The 16,349-nt window shown below is 36.9% G+C and overlaps 1 long non-coding RNA gene across 1 annotated transcript; it reads left to right on the top strand.

Moving 5' to 3' along the window:
* The first annotated feature begins 1,198 nt into the window (after positions 1–1,198).
* On the top strand, positions 1,199–15,975 carry LOC141379113 (uncharacterized). The gene is made up of 3 exons (XR_015516845.1): positions 1,199–1,627; positions 2,819–2,926; positions 13,735–15,975. It is a non-coding gene; the product is annotated as an uncharacterized LOC141379113 (long non-coding RNA).
* The last annotated feature ends 374 nt before the right edge of the window (positions 15,976–16,349 follow it).

Here is a 16,349-nt window from a genome sequence, read left to right as displayed (position 1 = left end):
TTTAGGTACTCCTAACGGACCTAACATAGCAAACGTTTAGTATGATTTACCATCAGACATTTTTTTAAAAAGGTTTTGTTCCTTTTTTAGAGTGTATGTAAACTTCTGTTTTTACCCCCCTGTTTATTTTTTCCCCAGTTTCTGTTTAAGAGAAAGACGATTTTTTTTCATCACATTTCTAAACATTATAGCTTTAATAACTCATTTCTAATAACTGATTTCTTTCTTCTTTGCCATGATGACAGTAAATAATATTTTAATAGATATTTTCAAGAAACTTCTATACACCTTAAAGTGACATTTAACAACTTAACTTGGTTAATTAAGTTAACTAGGCAGGTTAGGGTTAAAAGGCAAGTTATTGTATAACGATGGTTTGTTCTGTAGACTATCGAAGAAAAAAATGCCTGTTGAAGGGGTGGTCCTTTTTTCCAAAAAGGTTTTCTGAGGAGCTTTTGCAGTTATTCTCCTCAGTTTCTATTAAATTATGAGGTTTAAATACTTTTATGAGGTTCAACCACATATTAAGCACTAATCTTTGCTGCATTAGCTTGTTGGATCATAACCACATTTTTTGATACAACAAAAATATTTTCTACAATTTTGTCAAAGTGCTCACTTTAATATTATACCACAAAGTCTTTATTTAGAAATGTGTGTTTAAACGATAAGTTACTACAGTTTTATAAATAATGTTATGTGATCAGAATTTTAAATTAATAATTTAGAATAAAAACTATGAAAAGTACAAATTTATTACCATTCATCATTAAAAAACAATTAGAAATATGTTAACTTATTAAAACTATCTAAAACACATATTAAAAACTGTAGTCTGCAGGTAAATAACAAACTAGCCAGCTCATTTCATCAGTCAGAATTTGTAAAATTGAATAGCTAAAAATGTAATGTGTGTTAAAGCTTTCTTCTATCAGTTATTTTCACAATTTATGTTGGCACACTGTCAAAAATGAGTTCATATAGGGGCCAAATTTTGGACTTTGTCAATAGGTCAGAATATATCATTATATCAATATGTTACTATCATATTTAAACCATCGTTATTATTATTATTATTATTATTATTACCGAATAGTAATTAGTAAGGAATAATTCTGCCAGTTTCTCAGTGTGACAAGCTCCAGTCTCCATTAAATAAATGAGACTCTGAGCATTCTGATGACAGGTAAGCAAGACAAAGAGCATCTGAGCCATTTAAGACTCAAATATAGCAAATGAGCAGAGGAGAGAGCGGACGACAATTCATCAGGCCTGTCTCTGAGCAAGTGAAGTTACTGGCTCAGTCTATTAAACAGATTTATGGTGAGTGTTGTCCCTTGTATTTGGAGATAACAGGCTGCCCTACATACTGTTCAAAAGGAGACTTCAGGGATTAGACACATGCTTTGGAAAGGCTCTCTGCGACAAGGAAACGTCAGAATCAGATTGATCCCGTGACCTTAATGGAGACGGAGGTGAGGGTGAAGCAGGATCGACAGTGACTTCTGTCCACTGAGGCAGATCTCGCTGTCTTCTGTCAGAGCAAGCGTCCTCTGTTATGACCTTCATTCCCGGATAAGCTACATGTGGACAAAAATACTGCAGAAACAATGTTCACTAAGAAAATGTGAGTAACTTTCACAGTTGATTTTAAAGAAAAATAAATAATACTAACTTTCACTGTAAAAAACATCCATAATTTTATGGTTTATTTCCAGCAGGAAAAGAAATGTAAAATAAATGCTGTTAAATTACAGAAATTTACCATAAAATAATGGACATTAAATTACAAAAAATTACTAGAAATATAAATGTAAGGAAATTTCTGTAATTTTATATCCATTATTTTATGGTATATTCAGATTTTTTACAGTGTTGAAGTAGAACATGTTTGAAATAGCCTTCTATTGAAGTCCAGGTGAACCAAAAGTTGCTGAGACTTTAATTTCAGTATGTTGATGAACTTCCAAGTGAAATGGAATATTTCGAGTAGGGAGAGGGCTTTCATTTTGCACATCATTCTCTCATATAAAGCTAAAGCCATCAAACTGACATCAACAGAGAAGGACCGGCACTCCAAACACAGAGGCAAATTAATTGACCAAAGCAAATTTTTTCAGTGAATTAGCTTGCACAGATCATTTGTTCACCTAAAATAAAACAATGTGTGCTAGCTAAATAAACTTTGTACATTTTGATTACACATGGACATATTATGCCCCTTTAACAAAACGCAATACACATTTCTGGTGTCTGAATGTAGTCTCAAAATACATCACAGTTCATTTGTTATATTGTACCTTGTCAAATGTGCCTCAACATGTGGGTGTGACATTCCATATTTTAAATAAGAATCACTTTAAATGCAAATGGTCCCTATTTACAGAAGAAGGAGGAGTCTTTACACTTTAGGGTGGAGTCGCTGTGCACTTTTTCCCTACTAGACTTCCATTTTGTTGCAATTATTAGCTTGAGTGCCCCACAAACTCATTAGAGGGCACTTGAGCTACACTCCACCAGCCACTTACCTGGACTACACCTCCCATTGTGTGTTGCACCTCACAGTTGAGACAGTTGACACATACACAGCTGCAGATTATTTACACTGATTACACACACGTTTAAACACCACATTCATACACTTTCATTGTGGCAGTTTTGGTGTCATAAGCTGTGTCTGAAATCACCTACTAAGTAGGTACTGCATTTAAATTGAAATGTACTACTAAGGCTGTTAGAAAAGTACGTTCTATATATTATGAATGTCAGTAGTATAAATGAACTCTGATGTATCTTTCATTTGTGTCATCATCACCAGACCTACCATCGTTGAGTTGCTTTACTTCCCTTCATGAATTCTCTCACGGTGCATCATTGGATAGAGGAGCGTCCATCTGATGTTCACTTCAGAATTTCGCCGGAATTAGTAAGTTATTCGGGTACTTCTCACATACTGTTTTTTTTTTTTTTCAAATTCTTTGAATTCAGACATACTCAGCTCGCATACTGTTTTTAGTGTACTATATAGTATGGAAGTGTGCGATTTTAGATTCAGCTTAAGTCTTTATTCGTGATTCTTGTTTCCTTATTTTGATTCTTTGACAGTCTCTTTATTATGATTGTTTGCACCCTGGCCTGACCTCTGCCTGTACATTGTATTTACCTTTTTTGATTTTCCTTTACATCGCTGTTTGCTCCTGTTTCAACCTCTGCCTCCCTTACCATTCTTCATAAAAGCTGCATTTAAAACTATACCTCCGTTACCACACCAACTGTTATTGTGACAAACACACACACACACACACACACACACACACACACACACACACAAACACACACACACACACACACACACACACACACACACACACACAAACACACACACACACACACATACAAATGTACCAGACAGGAAACACAAACTCTTGTGAAAAGCTTAGCATGTCGCTGCATTCCAAAGTTTATGCTTGGTGCAATCTGACCTTCAAATTAGCATAAATGAATGTATGAGACAAACAGTCAATCATAGTGTGAGCTCTCTCAGAAAAGTAAAATTCAAACCAATCGCTGTCTTTATTATCACATCATCTTGTCTTATTCTGCCACTTTCCGAATTGACATACGACAGGATTTTGGCATGTTCAAACTCTGGTAGTTTATTCATTCATTTTCCTTTTGGCTTAGTCTCTTTATTAATCAGGGGTCCCCACAGTTTAATGAACAGCAAACTTATCCAGCATATGTTTTTACGCAGTGTATTCCCTTCTAGCCGAAACATCCATATACTCTTGCATTCACACCCACACTAACACCTCGGCCAAATTACCTTAACTTATTCAATTCACCTATAGCGCATGTCTTTGGACTGTGGGGGAAACCAAAGAACACAGAGAAAACCCATACGAATATAGAGAACATGCAAACTCCACACAGAAATGTCAACTGACCCAGCCGGCCAGCAACCTAAAGGGTTTTATTCAACCCAAGCTCATTCTGAAAACGTAGTCCCGCGGACGTTTCTGGAGACAGCGGAATACGTCCCGGGGGGTACGTACGGCCGTTTTTTTTTTTTTCAGCGAACGCTGCGGAGCGGTGTGACGCCGTTCCCTTTCACGCTTGCCTTACCTCCTTGTGGAGGGCTTCCCCGCTGCAACCCGTTTGTCCACTCAGCTTAGCGTGTACCTCGGCAGGCTCCAGATGCGGAGAGGGGTCGACCACGGCGACCGGTTTCGAGTCCGGGGAAGACCAGTTCCAGCAATCAGGTAAGACTAAAACAGAATCCCAAAAATTAAGTGAACGAGTTTCGTGACAGGGCGAGAATGCGGCGAAATCCAAAAATGCGGTGGAATAAAAAAAAAATCAGGGCTTTTATTTTTTTGGACGGCTTTTGTAAACTGTTGCTCGGGTATAGAGAAGCAAGCGGGCGGGTGGGTCAATCGGTAAAATTGGTTGGGTTCAGGGAAGGAGGAGGGCGAGTCGGCCGGTCGCGCAGTCAATCATCCGGTCAGTCAGACAGCGGCCTCCTGCGGGTACACGCGAGTCGCGCCCGCGAGAGGCGTCTGAGGTGCGAAAAAGAGCGCAACAGCGGCCTCTCGCAGATTCGCGAAAACAAAAAGTGCACCCGTACGTACCCGCCGGGACGTATTCCGCGGTCTACAGAAACGTCCGCGGGACTACGTTTCCACAATGAGCCCGGGTTGGTTTTATTTTGGGAAATTTAACCCGTTCATTCCACATATTACCATGAATATAGTACTTCAGGTTTTAATTGCACTTGAAATCCTTTCCCTCAGGAATTCACCCTCGTGTCAGAGAGTATGATTAATTTAATTAATTTAATTAAAGCATTATGTTTTTTTCAGCCTCACTACATTAACATGCTAATTTGACAGGCCTAAATACAAGAGAATATCTGATTTAGCTCCTTTTTATAGAAGGGAATTTGAGGTTATAGGAGTGTGAGCAGAAAAACAACATGATTCAAGCACAGTCAGAAATCAGATTACGAGACGCGAGACACACAGAGCCGCATGGCCACAGGCTTGTCAGTCTCATCACATACTCTTTTCAACTCCATCGCCTCTGATTCAGATTTCATCTAGATAACCAGCACACCACCCACCTAAATTCAAGATGTCATCAACAGGGAAGCGTTTTTCACCTTGAGACTAAAGCAGCAACAGCAGTATGTGCCTGTTGACTTGTATAAAATGCGCACGTTGCACTTTTAATTTAGCGTTTCGTGACATTCCTCCATGGGGGGCCGCAAAGCCATTAAAATGTATGTGCCTCATTAATATGAGAGGTTATTTTGGGGACATTAGATGGTGCGATTTCTGACAGTGATTTCTCCGGATAATTTGCTGCTCTTACACTATTGCCATGACAACCACATCACCAATGACAACAGACAATTTAGAAGATGAGGCAAATCTATCAATAACCGGACCTGAACAAAATGATGAATATGAGTGCAAACAGTGCCAACAGCATGAATATTACATACGTTTTGGTTTACTCATATCATCAAAACATTAATTATGTGCTCATTATAAATGCATTAAAGGGACTTTTGCATTCCCTCGAGATGTTCCATTATAGCAGCCTACGAAACAATAATGCTCAATCATTTCAGAACAAAAATTAAACATTCAGTTCAACACGAGTGAGTGGCCTGAATCTATTAAACTAACAATTTCTCAGCTTCGAATGAAATTATCTAATCAAACATCGTGTCACATTATGGTAATTGATGACTTTATTTCTGCAATAAGAAGTTGGTGTGTGGTCAATGGATGCTATAAATGCCAGATTTAATTGCCAATGATATTTGTTTTATTTGATTTAAAGGTGAATGCACAGAAAACAATTTGATTTCTGGGGGAATTTCTATTTGCAGACGGGTTGTATAATTTATAAGACTGTCTCATTCAATCTTATCCTCCCCAATGTAATCGTGTTACCTAAACACGATCAAGCAACCTTAAACACCAAGAAAACAAACCTCATGACCTGTGTTTCCCGTTTCATTGCTTGTCATGAAAGTATAAAACTGACATCAGGTTGTTTCTGGTTAGCTTGTATTTATCTGTAAGTATGAAAAGGCGCCTCCCTGAGAGAAGCACTGAAGCATGAAAAGTGCTGAGGGAAATCAATTAAGGAGGCCTTTAGGGGCCTGAATGTTCAAGGTCTCCAGCTCTTCAACAACTCCCTCACTCACTCACTTTGATGCACTCTACACAAAGATACAAGGACATTGGCAAATACTCTAAAAGAGTGAGGATAAAAGGGAAATATTTGAGAATTTGACATTGGCAAAACTCCACAAACTTTACAAAATTTCATTTGCTCTCCCTCGAGTTGATTTTAAACCTACAAGACTTTTTTTTTAGTAAATGGCCATTTACCAACATTCTTCTCATGTATTAATTTATTGCATGTGTGTGAAAGAAAGAAAGCTATACAGGTTTGAAATGAGTTGAAGGTGAGTAAATGACAAAATATTCAGTTTTATCATTTCATGTAATATTTATTTTTAAAGCAATACAAAACTTAAGATGTTTATTATTTAGCTTAAATATTTACCCAGATTGTATTACGATTGATAAAACAAAAGGGAAGAGTCACAGTGGCTGGAGTAATTCTGGAGTAATTTAACACTAAAAAAGTATATGATCAATAGGTCATGATAACATAGGAGTTACGCAAGCTGTTTTAGGTCAGTTTAATATAATAAAAGTTCAAATGACTCATAGGGTTCATTTGATTCAGCTTAAAAATTTAGGGCAACCAGTATTTTTTTTGCAGTGCAGATATAGATTTTATTATTTGTAGGTACAGGTTTAAAACCATTTAAAATTATTGAGCATTATCTTTTAAAATGTAAATATAATTAAAGTTTCTTTTAATTATAAAATCATTATTGATTTTTTTAAACATATGTTTTATTTTAAATGTTTTCTTTCAGGCTAGATGCTAGATACTTTTTCTAATAATAATAATAATAATAATAATAATAATAATAATAATAATAATAATAATAAAATAAAAAACAAACTAAATTAAATAAAAACTAAATTAATTAAAAATAAAATAAAATACAATGAAAACAAAACAAATTAAAGACTAAATAAAATTTTAAAAAGCTAAATAAATTTGAATGAAAACTAAACTAAACTTAAGTAAAATAAATAAAAAATTTAATTAAATTAAATTTAATTAAATTAAATTAAATTTAAAAAACCTAAACAAAGTAAATTAAAAACAAAATAAATTAAAAATGACAAAATAAACAAAAATAAATACTTAATAAAATAAATTGAAAATTGAATGAAATAAAATAATATGAAAAGAAAAATTAAAACAAAACTAAATTAAATAAAAAACAATGAATTAATTAATTAAAAACAATATTAATGAGAAACAACACAAAATAAAATAAATATTAAATAAAATAAAATAAATTAAAAAGTAAATTAAATAAAACTAAACAAAATTAATTTAATAAAATCAAAATAAATAAAAAATGACATAAAATGAAAGGAAAACAAAAATAAAACTAAATAAAATAAAATAGAATAAATATTAAATTAAATAAATTAAAAACTAAATAAAATGAAATGAAAACAAAACTAAAATAAATGAAAATGAATTAAATACTAAATAAAATATATTAAAAATGAACTTGAATTAAATTAAAAATTAAAAATATACAATTAAATTTTTATAAAAATAAAATAAAATCACATCAAAACAAAACAACAAAATAATCACATTGCTTTCAATACTGCAATATATTGAATGATAAACAGATTCTTGTTGTCACACAAGCCGAACAGGCACTGGAATGATTTCTGGTCTGTTCAACGGCAAATCAAGCAGCATCAATATTTTTGATAAGCAGTTAGTATTTTTCTCATGTAATACTAAAAGTCAGGCTAAGCAGCAGGCATGTTGACCTTTTAGTCCTGTAATTATCAAGACATACTGTAGGGATGCACTGAATAACTGTGATGAGACAAAGTTCAGACAATTAATCCAGGAAGATATTAAAAGCCCTGAAAGAGAAGCCACCAGCCGAGCCACGCTATCTGTTAATGTGGCATTGAAGGACAGGGTGACATTTGTTCCCCAGATAAAGTGTTTTCAACAGTTTAATGTTTCCAAGAACATGCAACAGCTGAGGGAAAAGATGTGTGCTGGTACAGTGTGCAACCTCAGTAAATAGCTATAAATCTCTCTCTTTCTCCATCTGTTCGTTGCTGCTTCTGTTTGTGCCCTCAACATAAATGTAGAGAGTAGATCTGGAAAGGAACCAGCCAATCATGAGGCTTGATGAGTCACATGGCACAATAGACCAGAACACAAAGAGAAAAGCAGGCAGTTTGAGAGGTTCAAAGAAATAGAGAGAAATAGGTTGAAATATGGAACTGAAAGAGAAATGACAAAATAAAGCAAGCCACTGAGTGGAAAGAAAATGAAATACAAGCAATGGTTGCACCCATACTGTAAAACAAAAAGAAAAAAAGGAAAGGATAATAACTAGAACTATAACACCCAATAATTCCCCACATTTCTACAACTGCTCTAAGAAAATCGCAACCCAAGCTCATTCTGAAAATGTAGTCCCGTGGACGTTTCTGGAAACCTCGATTTACGTAGCCAGAGATACGTATGGCTGCATTTCATTTTTTAAGCAAACGATATGGGGTGGTGTGATGCTCGCTCCGCGCTCGCTGGCTGACCACTTACCTCCGTGTGGAGGGCTTTCCTGATTGCGATTGGCCGGTCGCCTAGTCAATCATTTAGTCAGTCGCACAGACGTTCACTCGACAGTGGCCTCCGGTGGGTTAACGCGAGAACAGAGTAGGCTTGAACGGCGCTCGCGACAGACATTCGAGATGCGAAAAAGAGGACACAGAGGAAAAAAACTGCGCAAATACGTACCTCCTGGGACGTATTTCATAGTCTCCGGAAACATCCATGGGACTACGTTTTTAGAATGAGCCTGGGTTGGAAAATTGCCCACTTGTTTATGTAACAGAGACCGGCTAGTAAAGGCTAGTGTAGGAAAACTTCACGCTAGACGCAATGGTCTTTAGCCTCCTTGTTACAGCAACCGTTTCCCATGCGTTGAGTCGCCGGTTTGATCCCAGCTCAGGCTGGGTGACGTAGGGTTACATTGGTGCCGTGACCTGGATGGGAGTAAGGTTTAGGGGGGTGAGAGTAACAGAGGTCAGCTAAAGAAGTGCTGTGCAGGTAAACCTCACTCTTCTGAACCCGAAAAATGTGCTCTAGCGACAGACGTTAGAGGCCATGGTTGTTAGCTTCCTTGTAAGAGCAACCGACTCCCATGGGGAGAGTCGCAGGTTCGATCCCATCTCAAAGTGGATTTAGTGATGTAAAACTGGCAGGGTTACATTGGTGCCATGACCCAGATGGGAGTAAAGTTTAGGGGGGTGAGTGTAACAGGCCAGCTAAAGAAATGCTGTGCAGGTAAACCTCACTCCTCTGAACCCAAAAAGGTGCTCTAGGGGCAGATGCTAGAGACCATGGTTTTTAACCTCCTTGTTAGAGATTCCCATGTGGTGAGTCACCGGTTCGATTCCAACTTAGAGCGAGATGAGTTGTGTAGGACGGCAGGGTTACATTGGTGTCGTAACAAGGATGAGAGTGAGATTTAGGGGGAGTGAATGTAACAGAGGTCAGCAGTTGAAGCGCTGTGCATGTAAACCTCACTCCTCTGAACTCGTAAAGGTGCTCTAGCGGCAGACGCTAGAGCCCATGGTCTTTAGCCTCCTTGTTAGAGCAACTGACTCCCATGCGGAGAGTCACAGGTTCGATCCTAGGTGCCATAACCTGGTTGGGATTAAAGTTTAGGGAGGTGAGTGTAGCAGAGGCCAGCTAGAGAAGTGCTGTGCAGGTAAAGCCTCACTCCTCTGAACCTGAAAAGGTACTCTAGCGACAGACACTTTAGTCTCCTTGTTAGAGCAACTGACTCCCATTGGGAAAGTAGCTGGTTCGATCCTAGCTTAGAGCGGGTTGGTTGATGTAGGACCTACAGGGTTACATTGGTGTAATAAGAGTGAAGTTTAGGGGGGTGAGTGAAACAGAGGCCAGCTAGTGTAGTGTTGTGCAGGTTAACCTTACTCCTCTGACAACAAAAATGTACTCTAGCGACAGACACTTGAAACCATGGTCTTTAGCCTCCTTGTTAGAGCAACTTATACCCATGCGGAGAGTCACCGGTTTGATCCCAGCTTGCAGGAGGTTGGGTGGCATATAACCGGTGGGGTTACATTGGTGCCATGACCAATATAGAAGTGAGGTTTAGGGGGTAAATGTAACAGAGGCCAGCTAGAGAATGTCTGTGCAGGTAAATCTCACTCCTCTGAACCCGAAAAGGTGCTCTAGAGACCATGGTCTTTAGCCTCCTTGTTAGAGCAACTTGTTGTTAGACTCTCATGCGAAGAGTCATTGGTTTGATCTCAGTTTGGAGTGGGTTGGGTCGCATAGGTTACATTTATAAAGAATAAAAAATTTTAACATTATACATGTGTGTGTGTGTGTGTGTGTGTGTGTGTGTGTGTGTGTGTGTGTGTGTGTGTGTGTGTGTGTGTGTGTGTGTGTGTGTGTGTGTTTTTCTTTAGAAAAGTAATTGGGGAAATATATATTTTTTAAATATTTGCTTTAAAAAATACATTTTAGCAAAATTTTTGGACCAAATTTGTAAATTTTGAAATATAAAAAAATACATTTTAGATATACATTTTGTATTTAATTGTTTGTGTATATATATATATATATATATATATATATATATATATATATATATATATATATATATATATTTTTTTTTTTTTTTTTTTTTTAATCATATTTGTGTCCTGGCATGATTCACTTCCTGCAAAATGTGGTGTTTGTCCCCAACCTACACCCACTTATAATTTATACAGTTTAGGTTTTATTCACCTCGCTAATAATCTTTTATGAATAGAGGCTGAGATTTTATTTACACAAAGAATGGACTTCCTGTTTTCCACAAGAGGATTATTTGCAATAGATAAGCATTAATGATTTGCCTGTGCAAGTATACAGTCTAGTCATCAAGTCATTATTACACACAGATAATAGCGGTGCTTTTTTATTATAATTTCTGAGCGTGCCTTTGAATTAAACTGGCTGGTTTGTGTTTGATCAGGGTCCATTACACTGATGTTAGCACTGTTTGTGACAGGATGTGTAATCAAATGCAAACAAATAAGATGTAGGATTTCCGCTTAACAATTACTTTAGCAAACAAGAGCAAACGAAGAGCAGGATTTGGTGCTTTCACCTTGACAGCCCATTATAAAACACTTCAGAGAAGGTAAAGACTTGCCAGAGAGATTTTGAGGGAGAAAAGGTGACAGGACACTAATGCATTTCTCAGATTGTGCCGTGAACTGACTCGCATGCATAGGATTCTCTCAGATATAGCCATTCATTTGGTGATATCCATGGATGGGTAATTATGGATGAATAAATAGATAATTTCCCTGATATTAAACCCAACTTTATGAGCTAGGCTCAAAAAGTTGTAAAATTTTTATGTGTCATAAACCCTAGATCATTTCAGGACAATTTTAGGCATTTTACAAGATTATTTATTGTGACAGAGATAGATCTAAAATTAAAAACTTTAATCAGTTTCACTTGTAATGTTCTTCTTTTTAAAATTATGTAATTTGCATATATTAATACATCTATGTATATCATTATTGTGTATATACACTAGTTTGTTCAAAACTCAATAAAATCATGAGTTTTAAATAATTTTTGAGTCCCACTTTATATTAAGTGTCCTTAACTACTATGTACTGTACTTACATCAAAAAAATAAATACAATGTACTTACTGTGTTTATAATGTATTTGAGAACACTTGTGGTACTTTTGAGTTGGGAAAGAGGTTGGGTTATGGACAGGTTTGGTGGCATGGGTAGGTTTAAGGGTGGGTTAAGGTGTAAGGGATGGTCAATGGTGTATTTACAAATGTAATTACAAAAGTTAATTACAGATATAATTACATAAATGTATTTAATCAAGCATAAGTACACAATAAATACATGTATTTACAAAATAAGTACATTGTAACAAACTATTAATTCTAATGTAAGTACATATTAGTTAAGGACACTTAATATAAAGTGGGACCAATTTTTGTTAACAACTGACTAACATCCTGCAATGCCAAAGTTTTATTTGCAATGGCCAATTGGCCATGAGTAATTTTAGAGTCACGTCATAATTCGGAAATTAATTTATGATGCCAATTTTTACATTAAGATATATTCATAGTAATATTTTGTCAGCTATATACTGTCTCATGGGCGTTTGCTGTTTCACTTGTATTTGTCCTGTAGTTTATATTTGTTTTCAATTCTCCTGTTATTCGTTTACATGGTACTCATTATGATTTACACCTGTTTCAAGTTTTATTTAAATTGTCGGTTTACAGGGTGACACGGTGGCTCAGGGGTCACCTCACAGTAAGAAGGTCTCTGGTTTGAGTTCATGGCAGAGTCAATTGGCATTGCTGTGTGGACTTTGCATGTTCTCCCCATGTTCACATGGGTTTCTTCTGAGTGCTCCCCCAACAATCCAAAGACATGCGCTATAGGTGAATTAAATAAATTAAATTGGTCGTATAGTGTATGTGTGTGTATTGGTGTTTCCCAGTACTGGGTTGATGCTGAAAGGCTAAAACATATGCTGGATAAGATGGTGATTCATTCAAGCTGTGCAAATTATACAGTGACGATCGGGAAGGGGGGGGGGGGGGGGGGGGGGGGTTAATGTTAATTTGTAATACATGATTCAGTGAAGGTGCAGTGGCGCAGTAGGTAGTGCTGTCGCCTCACAGCTAGAAGGTCGCTGGTTCGAGCCTTGGCTCGGTCAGTTGTGGAGTTTGCATGATCTCCCCTGCATTCGCTTGGGTTTCCTCCAGGTGCTCCGTTTTCCCCCACAGTCCAAAGACATGGGTACAGATGAATTGGGTAAGCTAAAATTGTCTGTAGTGTATGAGTGTGAATGAGTGTGTATGGGTGTTTCCCAGAGATATGTTGCAACTGGAAGGGCATCTGCTGCATAATACATATGCTGGATAAGTTCTCGGTTCATTCTCCTGAGGAGACCAGTAATAAAGGGACTAAGCTGACAAGAAAATGAATGATGGAATGAACATTTGACCACCCCTATAATGGTTTATATTGTAAGTCCATTATGAATGCATAATCGTGCCAATTAGTCAATGCAAAAAAAAAAAACATTAACTGTCTAGAACCAGCAGTTCTACCAGAAAGACCAAGGAGAAAATAATGCTATTGAATCACATTTATTAATCAGAATCATTTGCCAAAAGTATCATTTAACAAAAAGATTGATCACTGTACTTTGCCTAATTAATAGCTTCAAAAATATATATTTTAGTAAACAAATGTTACCACTAAATAACACGTACAGCCAGATTTCATTTGCTGTAAATGCTTTACATAAAGCACAGTTAGCACACATTTCATTCAATCTCTTTAACACAAGTGAAAATGCAAATCCACACAGACACAGCATTATATGTGCAGTTCTCGGCTTTACACACTGATATGACTTCCCGGGTCTCAAATCTGTTCTTAGTCAAGCATGCAGGGAGTGACTGGAAGGCATCCAGGGCGTATTTATCCTCTTACCCTATCTGCAGATGGGCACCCAGCGGTACAGCCGGGCAGGGAGCAGAAAAAGAGAAGACTGGAGAGAGCAGTGTGCTGGGTAAATATTGCTCATATCAAATTAGCTCTGTACTGCAGAGCAGCGTGGCTGATGTGATAGGGTTTGACTGGTGTGTGGAGATCTCACATTCACTCATGCAAACATTCAGCCTGTGCTTACCCTCTCCCTTAGTGTCTCTCTGTGTTGCTCTTTCACATGCACAAAACATGTTCACATCACTGCCATTAACTAGTACAAGCAACCTGCTGAACTGGCCCCCAAAGGACAAATGTGCATGTGTAATGGAGGCCAGGTAACAGAAGCTATGTGAGTAAACCTCACTCCTCTGGCCTCAAGAGACATCCTAGTGACTGACATTAAAAGCTACAGTCTTTAATGCCCTTGTTAACACACCAGCTTGAAAAGATGGTTACTCTGTGTGAAGTGAGTAGACCTGGAGACTTACTTTGGTGCCATGACCCACATGGAAGGTTTAGAAGGTTGAGTGTAATTTATGTCAGCTAATCAGAGTTGTGTGAGTAAAGCTCAGTCCCATGATATTAAAAATATGCTCTGACATTAAAGGCTGTGATCCTTGGCATTCTTGATTATGCAGCCATTTTTGATGCCAGAAATGCTCGTTCGAATTCAAAGTGTAGCTAGGCAAGTAGAACCAAAGGTTTAGCATTGGTGCCGTGACCTGAAAGGGAATAACAAACAAATTTAACTAAATAATTTTAGGAAAATATTATAATTAAGTCCATCTTATTCACTTCTTTTCAATATTTATTTCCATAGCACTTTTACAAAGTATATTGTTATTGTGTCAAAACAGATTAAAATAGAGGATAAACACATAGCCAGTGTTGGGGAAAGTTACTCTGAAAAGAAATGCATTACAACATTAATTTATTCCCTAAAAAGTAACTAGTTGCATTTCTTAGCAACCCAGGCTCATTCCTATGTATCGCTATATACATTTCTGGAGAGTGCCAAATACATCTCAGAAGGTAAATTTTTTTACTGTTTTTGTTTTAGCGAATCCACAAGAGGCCTATGTGTACGCTTTTTGAGATCTCAGATTTCTTTTCGCAATTGGCATTCATGCCTGCTGTTCTTGCAAAAATCCACCAGAGGCCGCTGTCGACTGACTGACTGACTGACTAACCAATCAACTGACCCACCTTCCTCCTTCCCTTAACCCAACCAATATTGTTTTCAAAAGCACTGTTTGACCTGCGGACCCATTTCCCTAAACCCAACCGACAGTGTTTTAAAAAGCAATCCAGAAAAAGAAAAGTCCTCGCCTGATTTTTACCACATTTTTAGATCTTACCACATTTTGATCCTGTTATTTACATGTTTTTTATTTTATTTTATTTTATTTTTTTGGCCTCTGTTATTATCTTATCTGCTTTCTGGAACCGTTCTCCCCCTGACTTGAACCTAATTGTCCTGGTCAACTCCTCTCTGCGTCTCAGGTCCACTGACATATATGGCGAGCTAACTGGACAAACTGGTAACAACGGGAAAGTACAGAGGTAAGCAGTCAGCTGGTAAGCAAGAAAATGAATGCTGTCATACCGCCTGGTAGCGTTTATTTTAAAGACCAAATGCAGACATATGTACTTTTAGCTATGTGATTCACGATCCTTAGAATTGTATCCAGGGCTATATTTTCAGAATGAGCCTATGTTGCTGCCAACCCAGGCTCTTTCTGAAGACGTACCTCTATCTACATTTCTGGAGGCCATGAAATACAATTGAATCAGAATTATTAGTCCCCCTGAATTATTAGTTGGCAATTATTATTTTTCCCCAATTTGTGTTTAACAGAGAGTAGATTCTTTTCAACACATTTCTAAACATAATAGTTTTCATAACTCTTTTCTAATAACTGATTTATTTTATCTTTGCCATGATGACAGTAAATTATATTTTTGCTAGATATTTTTCAGGACACTTCTATACAGCTTAAAGTGACATTTAAAGTCTTAATTAGGTGAATTAGGTTAACTAGACAAAATAGGGTAATTAGGCATGTTGTTGTATAACGATCCTTTGCTCTGTAGATTATCGAAAAAAATTTGCTGAAAGGGGTTAATAATTTTGTCCTTAAAATGGTGTTTAAAAATGTTAGCCTAAATAAAACAAATAGGACTTTCTCCAAAAGAAAAAAATATAATATCAGACATACTGTGAAAATTTCCTTGCTCTGTTAAACATCATTTGGAAAAAAAAAAAAAAAAAAAAAAAACTCAAAGAGGTCTAATAATTCTGACTTTAACTGTACGTCCCAGGAAGTACTTATTTTTCAGTTTTTGAACTTTTGGACTTGAACCCTGTCGTCATGGTCTACTCCTCTCTGCATCTCAAGTTCGCTGACATACATGATGAGCTGACTGAACAAACTGGTTGCTGCGGGAAAGTTGTCTACAGGGAGGTAAGTATCGGCAGGTAAGCACAAAAAGGAATGGTGCCCTGTAGCGTTCATTTAAAAAAATAAAATGCAGCCATAAGTTCCTCTGACTACATAATTTGCAGTCTCCAGATAAGTATATAGGACTCCGTTTTCAGAATGAGCCTATGTTAATTGTTACTTTTTTG

Source organism: Danio rerio, chromosome 19 (genome assembly GCF_052040795.2).
Source record: "Danio rerio strain M-AB ecotype USA chromosome 19, GRCz13ab, whole genome shotgun sequence".
Taxonomy (NCBI): Eukaryota; Metazoa; Chordata; class Actinopteri; order Cypriniformes; family Danionidae; genus Danio; species Danio rerio.
This window is presented reverse-complemented; position numbering and strand designations above follow the sequence as displayed.